This window comes from Rutidosis leptorrhynchoides, chromosome 2 (assembly GCF_046630445.1).
Source record: "Rutidosis leptorrhynchoides isolate AG116_Rl617_1_P2 chromosome 2, CSIRO_AGI_Rlap_v1, whole genome shotgun sequence".
In the NCBI taxonomy this organism is placed as follows: domain Eukaryota; kingdom Viridiplantae; phylum Streptophyta; class Magnoliopsida; order Asterales; family Asteraceae; genus Rutidosis; species Rutidosis leptorrhynchoides.
This window is the reverse complement of record NC_092334.1, coordinates 465,967,845-465,985,423: the sequence shown is the minus strand read 5'-3', so window position 1 is coordinate 465,985,423 and position 17,579 is coordinate 465,967,845.

Below are 17,579 nucleotides of genomic sequence, written 5' to 3'. Positions count from 1 at the left end.
TAATCGTCAAGATACATATGATGTTCTAGAATTTTGAACGACTTGAATATTTCTCTGGGTTTTATGAATAGAGGTGATGTTCTAGCACAGTTTTGAAGTCAAAGTATAGCTTTGAAAGATGTAGGAATCTAAGAGTGATGTCACCTGTTAAATCAGAATATGTAACTGAATTTGTATGAAATTGGTTGTTCTTTGGTGAACAGCTACATATATCTGCGGATGTAAGTGGTATAGTTAATGAATGTTGAATCAGATTTGAAGAATGTACGGTGTAACATATTAATGTGAAATCTAAATATTTCTCGGGTATTACCTACCCGTTAAAATATTTTCACAATTAACAGTTTGTGCAAAAGAATTTATAATTATAATCTTTTATGAAGATATACGTTCATATATGTATTCTTCAGATATAATATAGATTTAATGAGTTAATATAATATTAAACTCCTTTGATTTGCGGTTGGAACGAGTATAAATAATCTTCAAAACTTGAGAGGTTACATAATCGTCGCAAAATATTTCTTTAATGAAGTTATGAATCAATACTTCATCGTTCATTGTTATTGATATTCCTCGGTATATGATGTTGGTGCTCGTGGAATTCTTGTGAAATTCGTAAGACACGAATGATGTTTTCTAGAAAGTTTCGAGTATATCGAAAATGAAAGTATACAATCAAACATGTATTTGAATAATACACTTGGTTTATATTGAAATGGAATTCATTGAGTTGAAACATAGATTGTAGTTAACTATGGTTAAGTCATTAACGAAGGATGTACATCATAGCATATTAGTGGTATGAATTAACCAAGTAGTACATACTAGTTAAGATTCACACGTAATAGCTTAGTACGAAAAGATTTATTATTGTTCCAAACCATATATATATATATATATATATATATATATATATATATATATATATATATATATATATATATATATATATATATATATATATATATATATATATATATATATAAAGTATACATATATAATTCTTCAGGAAGAATGAGTCAATACATCTTAACTCATTATTACTAATATTTCTTGGTTGCTGTGGTGTTGCTGTCTTCAGTAATTTCAAAGTTTGCGGAGCTTGTGATGCTGCTGGTGCTTTCAGTGTTTGCGGTGCTGGTGATGTTGGCGGTACTGCAGGTACTGGTGGTGCTGGTTATGCTGCTGGTGCTGCTGATGCTCGTAGATATTGCACCATATTCTCTAGAGCCACCACTAGAGCGCGAAGCTCGTTGACTTCTTCTATTAAACCGGGATGATTGGCGGTTCGGACGAGTGGATGAATAAGATCTAGAATTTTTGATATTATATAATCGTGATGGGATATTCTGGAAATGAGGGTGAAAATGGTGTTCCGGATTGGTTCACCGGTAATTGCTTCAGGTTCTTCGCCAAGTGGTGAATTCGGTTGGTGGAAGGGATCACCTTCTTCTTGTCTCCATTGATTAAGTCGACTACGAACCCATCCCCAATTCATCCAAAATAGATGATGGCTAATTGGTTCGTTCGTTCCGGTTACGCTGCCATTGGAGCTCGAGGAATCAAGTGAGAATTCCATATTATGTGATTGGAATTAGGGTTTGATATGAAATGAGTGTTAAATACTGATTGATATATTTGTCTCCTCGAATATGTATATATAGCAAAAAGATTTCCGCAATTTACGGAGGAAATTTAGGAAAAGTGTCAGACAAAGTCTATTGATGTAGTGACCCGAACTTTTCCATGTTTATATATATTAATTGAGATTGATATTTACATGATTAAATGTTTCCAACATGTTAAGCAATCAAACTTGTTAAGACTTGATTAATTGAAATAGGTTTCATATAGACAATTGACCACCCAAGTTGACCGGTGATTCACGAACGTTAAAACTTGTAAAAACTATATGATGACATATATATGGATATATATATATAGTTAACATGATATTATGATAAGTAAACATATCATTAAGTATATTAACAATGAACTACATATGTAAAAACAAGACTATTAACTTAATGATTTTTAAACGAGACATATATGTAACGATTATCGTTGTAAAGACATTTAATGTATATATATCATATTAAGAGATATTCATACATGATAATATCATGATAATATAATAATTTAAAATCTCATTTGATATTATAAACATTGGGTTAACAACATTTAACAAGATCGTTAACCTAAAGGTTTCAAAACAACACTTACATGTAACGACTAACGATGACTTAACGACTCAGTTAAAATGTATATACATGTAGTGTTTTAATATGTATTTATACACTTTTGAAAGACTTCAATACACTTATCAAAATACTTCTACTTAACAAAAATGCTTACAATTACATCCTCGTTCAGTTTCATCAACAATTCTACTCGTATGCACCCGTATTCATACTCGTACAATACACAACTTTTAGATGTATGTACTATTGGTCTATACACTCCAATTGAAATGTCCCGTTCTTATTGATTAAAAACGTTCCATATTAATTGATTTCGTTGCGAGGTTTTGACCTCTATATGAGACGTTTTTCAAAGACTGCATTCATTTTAAAACAACCATAACCTTTGTTTCATCAATAAAGGTTTAAAAAGCTTTACGTAGATTATCAAATAATGATAATCTAAAATATCCTGTTTACACACGACCATTACATAATGGTTTACAATACAAATATGTTACAACAAAATAAGTTTCTTGAATGCAGTTTTTACACAATATCATACAAGCATGGACTCCAAATCTCGTCCTTATTTAAGTATGCGACAGCGGAAGCTCTTAATAATCACCTGAGAATAAACATGCTTAAAACGTCAACAAAAAAAAATGTTGGTGAGTTATAGGTTTAACCTATATATATCAAATCATAATAATAGACCACAAGATTTCATATTTCAATACACATCCCATACATAGAGATAAAAATCATTCATATGGTGAACACCTGGTAACCAACATTAACAAGATGCATATATATAAGAATATCCCCATCATTCCGGGACACCCTTCGGATATGATATAAATTTCGAAGTACTAAAGCATCCGGTACTTTGGATGGGGTTTGTTAGGCCCAATAGATCTATCTTTAGGATTCGCGTCAATTAGGGTGTCTGTTCCCTAATTCTTAGATTACCAGACTTAATAAAAAGGGGCATATTCGATTTCGATAATTCAACCATAGAATGTAGTTTCACGTACTTGTGTCTATTTTGTAAATCATTTATAAAACCTGCATGTATTCTCATCCCAAAAATATTAGATTTTAAAAGTGGGACTATAACTCACTTTCACAGATTTTTACTTCGTCGGGAAGTAAGACTTAGCCACTGGTTTATTCACGAACCTATAACAATATATACATATATATCAAAGTATGTTCAAAATATATTTACAACACTTTTAATATATTTTGATGTTTTAAGTTTATTAAGTCAGCTGTCCTCGTTAGTAACCTACAACTAGTTGTCCACAGTTAGATGTACAGAAATAAATTGATAAATATTATCTTGAATCAATCCACGACCCAGTGTATACGTATCTCAGTATTGATCACAACTCAAACTATATATATTTTGGAATCAACCTCAACCCTGTATAGCTAACTCCAACATTCACATATAGAGTGTCTATGGTTGTTCTGAAATATATATAGATGTGTCAACATGATAGGTCGAAACATTGTATACGTGTCTATGGTATCTCAAGATTACATAATATACAATACAAGTTGATTAAGTTATGGTTGGAATAGATTTGTTACCAATTTTCACGTAGCTAAAATGAGAAAAATTATCCAATCTTGTTTTACCCATAACTTCTTCATTTTAAATCCGTTTTGAGTGAATCAAATTGCTATGGTTTCATATTGAACTCTATTTTATGAATCTAAACAGAAAAAGTATAGGTTTATAGTCAGAAAAATAAGTTACAAGTCGTTTTTGTAAAGGTAGTCATTTCAGTCGAAAGAACGACGTCTAGATGACCATTTTAGAAAACATACTTCCACTTTGAGTTTAACCATAATTTTTGGATATAGTTTCATGTTCATAATAAAAATCATTTTCTCAGAATAACAACTTTTAAATCAAAGTTTATCATAGTTTTTAATTAACTAACCCAAAACAGCCCGCGGTGTTACTACGACGGCGTAAATCCGGTTTTACGGTGTTTTTCGTGTTTCCAGGTTTTAAATCATTAAGTTAGCATATCATATAGATATAGAACATGTGTTTAGTTGATTTTAAAAGTCAAGTTAGAAGGATTAACTTTTATTTGCGAACAAGTTTAGAATTAACTAAACTATGTTCTAGTGATTACGAGTTTAAACCTTCGAATAAGATAGCTTTATATGTATGAATCGAATGATGTTATGAACATCATTACTACCTTAATTTCCTTGGATAAACCTACTGGAAAAGAGAAAAATGGATCTAGCTTCAATGGATCCTTGGATGGCTCGAAGTTCTTGAAGCAGAATCATGACACGAAAACAAGTTCAAGTAAGATCATCACTTGAAATAAGATTGTTATAGTTATAGAAATTGAACCAAAGTTTGAATATGATTATTACCTTGTATTAGAATGATAACCTACTGTAAGAAACAAATATTTCTTGAGGTTGGATGATCACCTTACAAGATTGGAAGTGAGCTAGCAAACTTGAAAGTATTCTTGATTTTATGTAACTAGAACTTGTAGAATTTATGAAGAACACTTAGAACTTGAAGATAGAACTTGAGAGAGATCAATTAGATGAAGAAAATTGAAGAATGAAAGTGTTTGTAGGTGTTTTTGGTCGTTGGTGTATGGATTAGATATAAAGGATATGTAATTTTGTTTTCATGTAAATAAGTCATGAATGATTACTCATATTTTTGTAATTTTATGAGATATTTCATGCTAGTTGCCAAATGATGGTTCCCACATGTGTTAGGTGACTCACATGGGCTGCTAAGAGCTGATCATTGGAGTGTATATACCAATAGTACATACATCTAAAAGCTGTGTATTGTACGAGTACGAATACGGGTGCATACGAGTAGAATTGTTGATGAAACTGAACGAGGATGTAATTGTAAGCATTTTTGTTAAGTAGAAGTATTTTGATAAGTGTATTGAAGTCTTTCAAAAGTGTATAAATACATATTAAAACACTACATGTATATACATTTTAACTGAGTCGTTAAGTCATCGTTAGTCGTTACATGTAAGTGTTGTTTTGAAACCTTTAGGTTAACGATCTTGTTAAATGTTGTTAACCCAATGTTTATAATATCAAATGAGATTTTAAATTATTATATTATCATGATATTATCATGTATGAATATCTCTTAATATGATATATATACATTAAATGTCTTCACAACGATAATCGTTACATATATGTCTCGTTTAAAAATCATTAAGTTAGTAGTCTTGTTTTTACATATGTAGTTCATTGTTAATATACTTTATGATATGTTTTCTTATCATAGTATCATGTTAACTATATATATATATATCCATATATATGTCATCATATAGTTTTTACAAGTTTTAGCGTTCGTGAATCACCGATCAACTTGGGTGGTCAATTGTCTATATGAAACATATTTCAATTAATCAAGTCTTAAAAAGTTTGATTGCTTAACATGTTGGAAACATTTAATCATGTAAATATCAATCTCAATTAATATATATAAACATGGAAAAGTTCGGGTCACTACATTACCTACCCGTTAAATAAATTTCGTCCCGAAATTTTAAGCTGTTGAAGGTGTTGACGAATCTTATGGAAATAGATGCGGGTATTTCTTCTTCATCTGATCTTCACGCTCCCAGGTGAACTCGGGTCCTCTACGAGCATTCCATCGAACCTTAACAATTGGTATCTTGTTTTGCTTAAGTCTTTTAACCTCACGATCCATTATTTCGACGGGTTCTTCGATGAATTGAAGTTTTTCGTTGATTTGGATTTCATCTAACGGAATAGTGAGATCTTCTTTAGCAAAACATTTCTTTAAATTCGAGACGTGGAAAGTGTTATGTACAGCCGCGAGTTGTTGAGGTAACTCTAGTCGGTAAGCTACTGGTCCGACACGATCAATAATCTTGAATGGTCCAATATACCTTGGATTTAATTTCCCTCGTTTACCAAATCGAACAACGCCTTTCCAAGGTGCAACTTTAAGCATGACCATCTCTCCAATTTCAAATTCTATATCTTTTCTTTTAATGTCAGCGTAGCTCTTTTGTCGACTTTGGGCAGTTTTCAACCGTTGTTGAATTTGGATGATCTTCTCGGTAGTTTCTTGTATAATCTCCGGACCCGTAATCTGTCTATCCCCCACTTCACTCCAACAAATCGGAGACCTGCACTTTCTACCATAAAGTGCTTCAAACGGCGCCATCTCAATGCTTGAATGGTAGCTGTTGTTGTAGGAAAATTCTGCTAACGGTAGATGTCGATCCCAACTGTTTCCGAAATCAATAACACATGCTCGTAGCATGTCTTCAAGCGTTTGTATCGTCCTTTCGCTCTGCCCATCGGTTTGTGGATGATAGGCAGTACTCATATCTAGACGAGTTCCTAATGCTTGCTGTAATGTCTGCCAGAATCTTGAAATAAATCTGCCATCCCTATCAGAGATAATAGAGATTGGTATTCCATGTCTGGAGACGACTTCCTTCAAATACAGTCGTGCTAACTTCTCCATCTTGTCATCTTCTCTTATTGGCAGGAAGTGTGCTGATTTGGTGAGACGATCAACTATTACCCAAATAGTATCAAAACCACTTGCAGTCCTTGGCAATTTAGTGATGAAATCCATGGTAATGTTTTCCCATTTCCATTCCGGGATTTCGGGTTGTTGAAGTAGACCTGATGGTTTCTGATGCTCAGCTTTGACCTTAGAACACGTAAAACATTCTCCTACGTATTTAGCAACATCGGCTTTCATACCCGGCCACCAAAAATGTTTCTTGAGATCCTTGTACATCTTCCCCGTTCCAGGATGTATTGAGTATCTGGTTTTATGAGCTTCTCTAAGTACCATTTCTCTCATATCTCCAAATTTTGGTACCCAAATCCTTTCAGCCCTATACCGGGTTCCGTCTTCCCAAATATTAAGATGCTTCTCCGATCCTTTGGGTATTTCATCCTTTAAATTTCCCTCTTTTAAAACTCCTTGTTGCGCCTCCTTTATTTGAGTAGTAAGGTTATTATGAATCATTATATTCATAGATTTTACTCGAATGGGTTCTCTGTCCTTCCTGCTCAAGGCATCGGCTACCACATTTGCCTTCCCCGGGTGGTAACGAATCTCAAAGTCGTAATCATTCAACAATTCAATCCACCTACGCTGCCTCATATTCAGTTGTTTCTGATTAAATATGTGTTGAAGACTTTTGTGGTCGGTATATATAATACTTTTGACCCCATATAAGTAGTGCCTCCAAGTCTTTAATGCAAAAACAACCGCGCCTAATTCCAAATCATGCGTCGTATAATTTTGTTCGTGAATCTTCAATTGTCTAGACGCATAAGCAATCACCTTCGTTCATTGCATTAATACACAACCGAGACCTTGCTTTGATGCATCACAATAAATCACAAAATCATCATTCCCTTCAGGCAATGACAATATAGGTGCCGTAGTTAGCTTTTTCTTCAATAACTGAAACGCTTTCTCTTGTTCATCATTCCATTCAAATTTCTTCCCTTTATGCGTTAATGCAGTCAAGGGTTTTGCTATTCTGGAAAAGTCTTGGATGAACCTTCTGTAGTAACCAGCTAGTCCTAAAAACTGGCGTATGTGTTTCGGAGTTTTCGGGGTTTCCCACTTTTCAACAGTTTCTATCTTTGCCGGATCCACCTTAATACCTTCTTTGTTCACTATGTGACCGAGGAATTGAACTTCTTCCAACCAAAATGCACACTTTGAAAACTTAGCGTACAATTCTTCCTTCCTCAATACTTCTAACACCTTTCTCAAATGTTCACCGTGTTCTTGGTCATTCTTTGAGTAAATAAGTATGTCATTAATGAAAACAATGACAAACTTGTCAAGGTATGGTCCACACACTCGGTTCATAAGGTCCATGAACACAGCTGGTGCATTAGTTAAACCAAACGGCATGACCATAAACTCGTAATGACCGTAACGTGTTCTGAAAGCAGTCTTTGGAATATCATCTTCTTTCACCCGCATTTGATGATACCCGGAACGTAAGTCAATCTTTGAATAAACAGACGAGCCTTGTAGTTGATCAAATAAGTCGTCGATTCTCGGTAGTGGGTAGCGGTTCTTGATGGTAAGTTTGTTCAACTCTCGGTAGTCGATACACAACCTGAATGTACCATCTTTCTTCTTGACAAACAAAACAGGAGCTCCCCACGGTGATGTGCTTGGTCGAATGAAACTACGCTCTAAAAGTTCTTGTAATTGGCTTTGTAGTTCTTTCATCTCGCTGGGTGCGAGTCTGTAAGGAGCACGAGCTATTGGTGCAGCTCCTGGTACAAGATCTATTTGAAATTCAACGGATCGATGTGGGGGTAATCCCGGTAATTCTTTCGGAAATACATCAGGAAATTCTTTTGCGACGGGAACATCATTGATGCTCTTTTCTTCAGTTTGTACTTTCTCGACGTGTGCTAGAACAGCATAGCAACCTTTTCTTATTAGTTTTTGTGCCTTCAAATTACTAATAAGATGTAGCTTCGTGTTGCCCTTTTCTCCGTACACCATTAAGGGTTTTCCTTTTTCTCGTATAATGCGAATTGCATTTTTGTAACAGACGATCTCTGCTTTCACTTCTTTCAACCAGTCCATACCGATTATCACATCAAAACTCCCTAACTCTACTGGTATCAAATCAATCTTAAATGTTTCACTAACCAGTTTAATTTCTCGATTCCGACATATATTATCTGCTGAAATTAATTTACCATTTGCTAATTCGAGTAAAAATTTACTATCCAAAGGCGTCAATGGACAACTTAATTTAGCACAAAAATCTCTACTCATATAGCTTCTATCCGCACCCGAATCAAATAAAACGTAAGCAGATTTATTGTCAATAAGAAACGTACCCGTAACAAGCTCCGGGTCTTCCTGTGCCTCTACCGCATTAATATTGAAAACTCTTCCACAGCCTTGTCCATTCGTGTTCTCCTGGTTCGGGCAATTTCTAATAATGTGGCCTGGTTTTCCACATTTATAACAAACTACATCGGCATAACTTGCTCCGACACTACTTGCTCTGCCATTACTCGTTCCGACACCATTTGTTCCTTTCGTTCTATTAACCCCTGGTCTGTAGACCTCACACTTCGCCGCGCTATGACCATTTCTTTTACACTTGTTGCAAAATTTGGTGCAGAACCCCGAGTGATTCTTTTCACACCTTTGGCATAGCTGCTTCTGATTGTTGTTGTTGTTGCGGTTATTATTGTTGTTGGGATGATTGTTGTAGTTGCTGTTGTTGTTGTTGTTGTTGTTGTTGTTGTTGTTGTTGTTGGGCCGTTTGTTGTAGTTGCGATTGATGTTGCGATTGTTGGGATAATTGTTGCGATTATTGTTGTAATTGCTGTTGTTGTTGTATTGGTGATTCTTATCACCGTTTTCCTCCCACTTTCTTTTGACTTGCTTCACATTGGCCTCTTCAGCAGTCTGTTCTTTAATTCTTTCTTCAATCTGGTTCACTAGTTTGTGAGCCATTCTACATGCCTGTTGTATGGAGGCGGGCTCGTGTGAACTTATATCTTCTTGGATTCTTTCCGGTAATCCTTTCACAAACGCGTCGATCTTCTCTTCCTCATCTTCGAATGCTCCCGGATAGAATAGGCACAATTCTGTGAATCGTCTTTCGTACGTGGTAATATCAAATCCTTGGGTTCGTAACCCTCTAAGTTCTGTCTTGAGCTTATTGACCTCGGTTCTGGGACGGTACTTCTCGTTCATCAAGTGCTTGAATGCTGACCACGGTAGTGCGTACGCATCATCTTGTCCCACTTGCTCTAGATAGGTATTCCACCATGTTAACGCAGAACCTGTGAAGGTATGCGTAGCGTACTTCACTTTGTCCTCTTCAGTACACTTACTTATGGCAAACACCGATTCGACCTTCTCGGTCCACCGTTTCAATCCGATCGGTCCTTCGGTTCCATCAAATTCCAAAGGTTTGCAGGCAGTGAATTCTTTGTAGGTGCATCCTACACGATTTCCTGTACTGCTAGATCCAAGGTTATTGTTGGTATGTAGCGCAGCCTGTACTGCGGCTATGTTTGAAGCTAGAAAAGTACGGAATTCCTCTTCATTCATATTCACGGTGTGTCGAGTAGTCGGTGCCATTTCCTTCAAAATAGTCAAATGGAACAAGTTAATCATACAGAATATTAAGAGTAGTTAATAGTATTTCGTAGCATAATATGAACTCATTTATAAAAGCTTTTTCTTCATATTAGCGTTTTATAAGTTTAAATTCGGGTAGTACCTACCCGTTAAGTTCATACTTAGTAGCTAATATACAATTCAACTACTACAATTCTATATGAAAAACTGATTATAATAATATTTCGCGTTCAAACTTTTATACAATATTTTACAAACTTACAATACCGCTTATTTTACATAAAGCATGAAATATAGCACACAATAACTTTGATACAAGATAGTTGTGAAGATAATTCTAGCTAGTACACAAGTCGTTCAGCAAAGACAATAAAGACACGTAATTCATACGTCCAGAAACAAGTCATGCATTCTGGTTTTACTAGGATTACTTCCCATCCTTGGTCTTGTGGAACATAACCGTTATGGCCGTTGATAAGACAGCGTGTTGTAACATCGTCAAAAGGACGAGGATTACGTAATGTCCAACAGTCCCGTAACAATCTAAAAACCTCATTTCTTACCCCAATTACCGACTCCGTCACTTGTGGAAACGTTTTGTTTAATAGTTGTAGCCCGATGTTCTTGTTCTCACTTTGGTGAGAAGCGAACATTACTAATCCGTAAGCATAACATGCTTCTTTATGTTGCATGTTAGCCGCTTTTTCTAAATCACGAAGTCCAATATTCGGATATATTGAGTCAAAATAATTTCTTAACCCGTTGCGTAAAATAGCATTTGGGTTCCCCGCAATATATGCGTCAAAGTAAACACATCGTAACTTATGGGTTTCCCAATGTGATATCCCCCATCTTTCAAACGAAAGTCTCTTATAAACCAAGACATTCTTGGAACGTTCTTCGAATGTCTTACAAACTGATCTCGCCTTAAATAGTTGTGCCGAAGAATTCTGGCCGACTCTAGACAAGATTTCATCAATCATGTCTCCGGGTAGGTCTCTTAAAATATTGGGTTGTCTATCCATTTTGTGTTTTTAAACTGTAACATAGACAAGAGTTAGATTCATAAAAAAATACTTATTAATACAAGCAATTTTTACATATATCATAAAGCATAAGAACACTATATTACATATATTACACCACACGAATACAACTATCTTATTCCGACTAGCTCGTTTCTTCTTCTTCGGTTTTGGTTCGTTTTGCCAAGTTTCTAGGGATATATGATGTTTCCCTAATACGAGCCGTCGTTGTCCACATTGGTTTAGAAAAACCTGGTGGTTTAGAGGTTCCCGGGTCATTGTTACAACTTAAGGACTTCGGGGGTTGACGATACATATAAAGTTCATCGGGGTTGGAATTAGATTTCTCTATTTTTATGCCCTTTCCCTTATTATTTTCTTTTGCCTTTTTAAATTCAGTTGGGGTAATTTCTATAACATCATTGGAATTCTCGTCGGAATCCGATTCATCGGAGAATTGGTAATCCTCCCAATATTTTGCTTCCTTGGCGGAAACACCATTGACCATAATTAACCTTGGTCGGTTGGTTGAGGATTCTCTTTTACTTAACCGTTTTATTATTTCCCCCACCGGTTCCGATTCTTCTTCCGGTTCCGATTCTTCTTCCGGTTCCGATTCTTCTTCCGGTTCCGACTCTTCTTCCGGTTCCTCTTCGGGAACTTGTGAATCAGTCCACGAATCATTCCAATTTACATTTGACTCTTCATTATTATTAGGAGAGTCAATGGGACTTGTTCTAGAGGTAGACATCTATCACATAATATCAAACACGTTAAGAGATTAATATATCACATAATATTCATATGTTAAAAATATATAGTTTCCAACAAAAATGTTAAGCAATCATTTTTAAAGAAAACACGGTCGAAGTCCAGAATCACTAATGCATCCTAACAAACTCGATAAGACACACTAATGCAAATTTTCTGGTTCTCTAAGACCAACGCTCGGATACCAACTGAAATGTCCCGTTCTTATTGATTAAAAACGTTCCATATTAATTGATTTCGTTGCGAGGTTTTGACCTCTATATGAGACGTTTTTCAAAGACTGCATTCATTTTAAAACAACCATAACCTTTGTTTCATCAATAAAGGTTTAAAAAGCTTTACGTAGATTATCAAATAATGATAATCTAAAATATCCTGTTTACACACGACCATTACATAATGGTTTACAATACAAATATGTTACAACAAAATAAGTTTCTTGAATGCAGTTTTTACACAATATCATACAAGCATGGACTCCAAATCTCGTCCTTATTTAAGTATGCGACAGCGGAAGCTCTTAATAATCACCTGAGAATAAACATGCTTAAAACGTCAACAAAAAAAAATGTTGGTGAGTTATAGGTTTAACCTATATATATCAAATCATAATAATAGACCACAAGATTTCATATTTCAATACACATCCCATACATAGAGATAAAAATCATTCATATGGTGAACACCTGGTAACCAACATTAACAAGATGCATATATATAAGAATATCCCCATCATTCCGGGACACCCTTCGGATATGATATAAATTTCGAAGTACTAAAGCATCCGGTACTTTGGATGGGGTTTGTTAGGCCCAATAGATCTATCTTTAGGATTCGCGTCAATTAGGGTGTCTGTTCCCTAATTCTTAGATTACCAGACTTAATAAAAAGGGGCATATTCGATTTCGATAATTCAACCATAGAATGTAGTTTCACGTACTTGTGTCTATTTTGTAAATCATTTATAAAACCTGCATGTATTCTCATCCCAAAAATATTAGATTTTAAAAGTGGGACTATAACTCACTTTCACAGATTTTTACTTCGTCGGGAAGTAAGACTTGGCCACTGGTTGATTCACGAACCTATAACAATATATACATATATATCAAAGTATGTTCAAAATATATTTACAACACTTTTAATATATTTTGATGTTTTAAGTTTATTAAGTCAGCTGTCCTCGTTAGTAACCTACAACTAGTTGTCCACAGTTAGATGTACAGAAATAAATTGATAAATATTATCTTGAATCAATCCACGACCCAGTGTATACGTATCTCAGTATTGATCACAACTCAAACTATATATATTTTGGAATCAACCTCAACCCTGTATAGCTAACTCCAACATTCACATATAGAGTGTCTATGGTTGTTCCGAAATATATATAGATGTGTCAACATGATAGGTCGAAACATTGTATACGTGTCTATGGTATCTCAAGATTACATAATATACAATACAAGTTGATTAAGTTATGGTTGGAATAGATTTGTTACCAATTTTCACGTAGCTAAAATGAGAAAAATTATCCAATCTTGTTTTACCCATAACTTCTTCATTTTAAATCCGTTTTGAGTGAATCAAATTGCTATGGTTTCATATTGAACTCTATTTTATGAATCTAAACAGAAAAAGTATAGGTTTATAGTCGGAAAAATAAGTTACAAGTCGTTTTTGTAAAGGTAGTCATTTCAGTCGAAAGAACGACGTCTAGATGACCATTTTAGAAAACATACTTCCACTTTGAGTTTAACCATAATTTTTGGATATAGTTTCATGTTCATAATAAAAATCATTTTCTCAGAATAACAACTTTTAAATCAAAGTTTATCATAGTTTTTAATTAACTAACCCAAAACAGCCCGCGGTGTTACTACGACGGCGTAAATCCGGTTTTACGGTGTTTTTCGTGTTTCCAGGTTTTAAATCATTAAGTTAGCATATCATATAGATATAGAACATGTGTTTAGTTGATTTTAAAATTCAAGTTAGAAGGATTAACTTTTATTTGCGAACAAGTTTAGAATTAACTAAACTATGTTCTAGTGATTACGAGTTTAAACCTTCGAATAAGATAGCTTTATATGTATGAATCGAATGATGTTATGAACATCATTACTACCTTAATTTCCTTGGATAAACCTACTGGAAAAGAGAAAAATGGATCTAGCTTCAATGGATCCTTGGATGGCTCGAAGTTCTTGAAGCAGAATCATGACACGAAAACAAGTTCAAGTAAGATCATCACTTGAAATAAGATTGTTATAGTTATAGAAATTGAACCAAAGTTTGAATATGATTATTACCTTGTATTAGAATGATAACCTACTGTAAGAAACAAATATTTCTTGAGGTTGGATGATCACCTTACAAGATTGGAAGTGAGCTAGCAAACTTGAAAGTATTCTTGATTTTATGTAACTAGAACTTGTAGAATTTATGAAGAACACTTAGAACTTGAAGATAGAACTTGAGAGAGATCAATTAGATGAAGAAAATTGAAGAATGAAAGTGTTTGTAGGTGTTTTTGGTCGTTGGTGTATGGATTAGATATAAAGGATATGTAATTTTGTTTTCATGTAAATAAGTCATGAATGATTACTCATATTTTTGTAATTTTGTGAGATATTTCATGCTAGTTGCCAAATGATGGTTCCCACATGTGTTAGGTGACTCACATGGGCTGCTAAGAGCTGATCATTGGAGTGTATATACCAATAGTACATACATCTAAAAGCTGTGTATTGTACGAGTACGAATACGGGTGCATACGAGTAGAATTGTTGATGAAACTGAACGAGGATGTAATTGTAAGCATTTTTGTTAAGTAGAAGTATTTTGATAAGTGTATTGAAGTCTTTCAAAAGTGTATAAATACATATTAAAACACTACATGTATATACATTTTAACTGAGTCGTTAAGTCATCGTTAGTCGTTACATGTAAGTGTTGTTTTGAAACCTTTAGGTTAACGATCTTGTTAAATGTTGTTAACCCAATGTTTATAATATCAAATGAGATTTTAAATTATTATATTATCATGATATTATCATGTATGAATATCTCTTAATATGATATATATACATTAAATGTCTTCACAACGATAATCGTTACATATATGTCTCGTTTAAAAATCATTAATTTAGTAGTCTTGTTTTTACATATGTAGTTCATTGTTAATATACTTTATGATATGTTTTCTTATCATAGTATCATGTTAACTATATATATATATATCCATATATATGTCATCATATAGTTTTTACAAGTTTTAGCGTTCGTGAATCACCGATCAACTTGGGTGGTCAATTGTCTATATGAAACATATTTCAATTAATCAAGTCTTAAAAAGTTTGATTGCTTAACATGTTGGAAACATTTAATCATGTAAATATCAATCTCAATTAATATATATAAACATGGAAAAGTTCGGGTCACTACACCAATGATCAGCTCTTAGCAGCCCATGTGAGTCACCTAACACATGTGGGAACCATCATTTGGCAACTAGCATGAAATATCTCATAAAATTACAAAAATATGAGTAATCATTCATGACTTATTTACATGAAAACAAAATTACATATCCTTTATATCTAATCCATACACCAACGACCAAAAACACCTACAAACACTTTCATTCTTCAATTTTCTTCATCTAATTGATCTCTCTCAAGTTCTATCTTCAAGTTCTAAGTGTTCTTCATATATTCTACAAGTTCTAGTTACATAAAATCAAGAATACTTTCAAGTTTGCTAGCTCACTTCCAATCTTGTAAGGTGATCATCCAACCTCAAGAAATCTTTGTTTCTTACAGTAGGTTATCATTCTAATACAAGGTAATAATCATATTCAAACTTTGGTTCAATTTCTATAACTATAACAATCTTATTTCAAGTGATGATCTTACTTGAACTTGTTTTCGTGTCATGATTTTGCTTCAAGAACTTCGAGCCATCCAAGGATCCATTGAAGCTAGATCCATTTTTCTCCTTTCCAGTAGGTTTATCCAAGGAACTTAAGGTAGTAATGATGTTCATAACATCATTCGATTCATACATATAAAGCTATCTTATTCGAAGGTTTAAACTTGTAATCACTAGAACATAGTTTAGTTAATTCTAAACTTGTTCGCAAACAAAAGTTAATCCTTCTAACTTGACTTTTAAAATCAACTAAACACATGTTCTATATCTATATGATATGCTAACTTAATGATTTAAAACCTGGAAACACGAAAAACACCGTAAAACCGGATTTACGCCGTCGTAGTAACACCGCGGGCTGTTTTGGGTTAGTTAATTAAAAACTATGATAAACTTTGATTTAAAAGTTGTTATTCTGAGAAAATGATTTTTATTATGAACATGAAACTATATCCAAAAATTATGGTTAAACTCAAAGTGGAAGTATGTTTTCTAAAATGGTCATCTAGACGTCGTTCTTTCGACTGAAATGACTACCTTTACAAAAATGACTTGTAACTTATTTTTCCGACTATAAACCTATACTTTTCTGTTTAGATTCATAAAATAGAGTTCAATATGAAACCATAGCAATTTGATTCACTCAAAATGGATTTAAAATGAAGAAGTTATGGGTAAAACAAGATTGGATAATTTTTCTCATTTTAGCTACGTGAAAATTGGTAACAAATCTATTCCAACCACAACTTAATCAACTTGTATTGTATATTATGTAATCTTGAGATACCATAGACACGTATACAATGTTTCGACCTATCATGTCGACACATCTATATATATTTCGGAACAACCATAGACACTCTATATGTGAATGTTGGAGTTAGCTATACAGGGTTGAGGTTGATTCCAAAATATATATAGTTTGAGTTGTGATCAATACTGAGATACGTATACACTGGGTCGTGGATTGATTCAAGATAATATTTATCGATTTATTTCTGTACATCTAACTGTGGACAACTAGTTGTAGGTTACTAACGAGGACAGCTGACTTAATAAACTTAAAACATCAAAATATATTAAAAGTGTTGTAAATATATTTTGAACATATTTTGATATATATGTATATATTGTTATAGGTTCGTGAATCAACCAGTGGCCAAGTCTTACTTCCCGACGAAGTAAAAATCTGTGAAAGTGAGTTATAGTCCCACTTTTAAAATCTAATATTTTTGGGATGAGAATACATGCAGGTTTTATAAATGATTTACAAAATAGACACAAGTACGTGAAACTACATTCTATGGTTGAATTATCGAAATCGAATATGCCCCTTTTTATTAAGTCTGGTAATCTAAGAATTAGGGAACAGACACCCTAATTGACGCGAATCCTAAAGATAGATCTATCGGGCCCAACAAGCCCCATCCAAAGTACCGGATGCTTTAGTACTTCGAAATTTATATCATATCCGAAGGGTGTCCCGGAATGATGGGG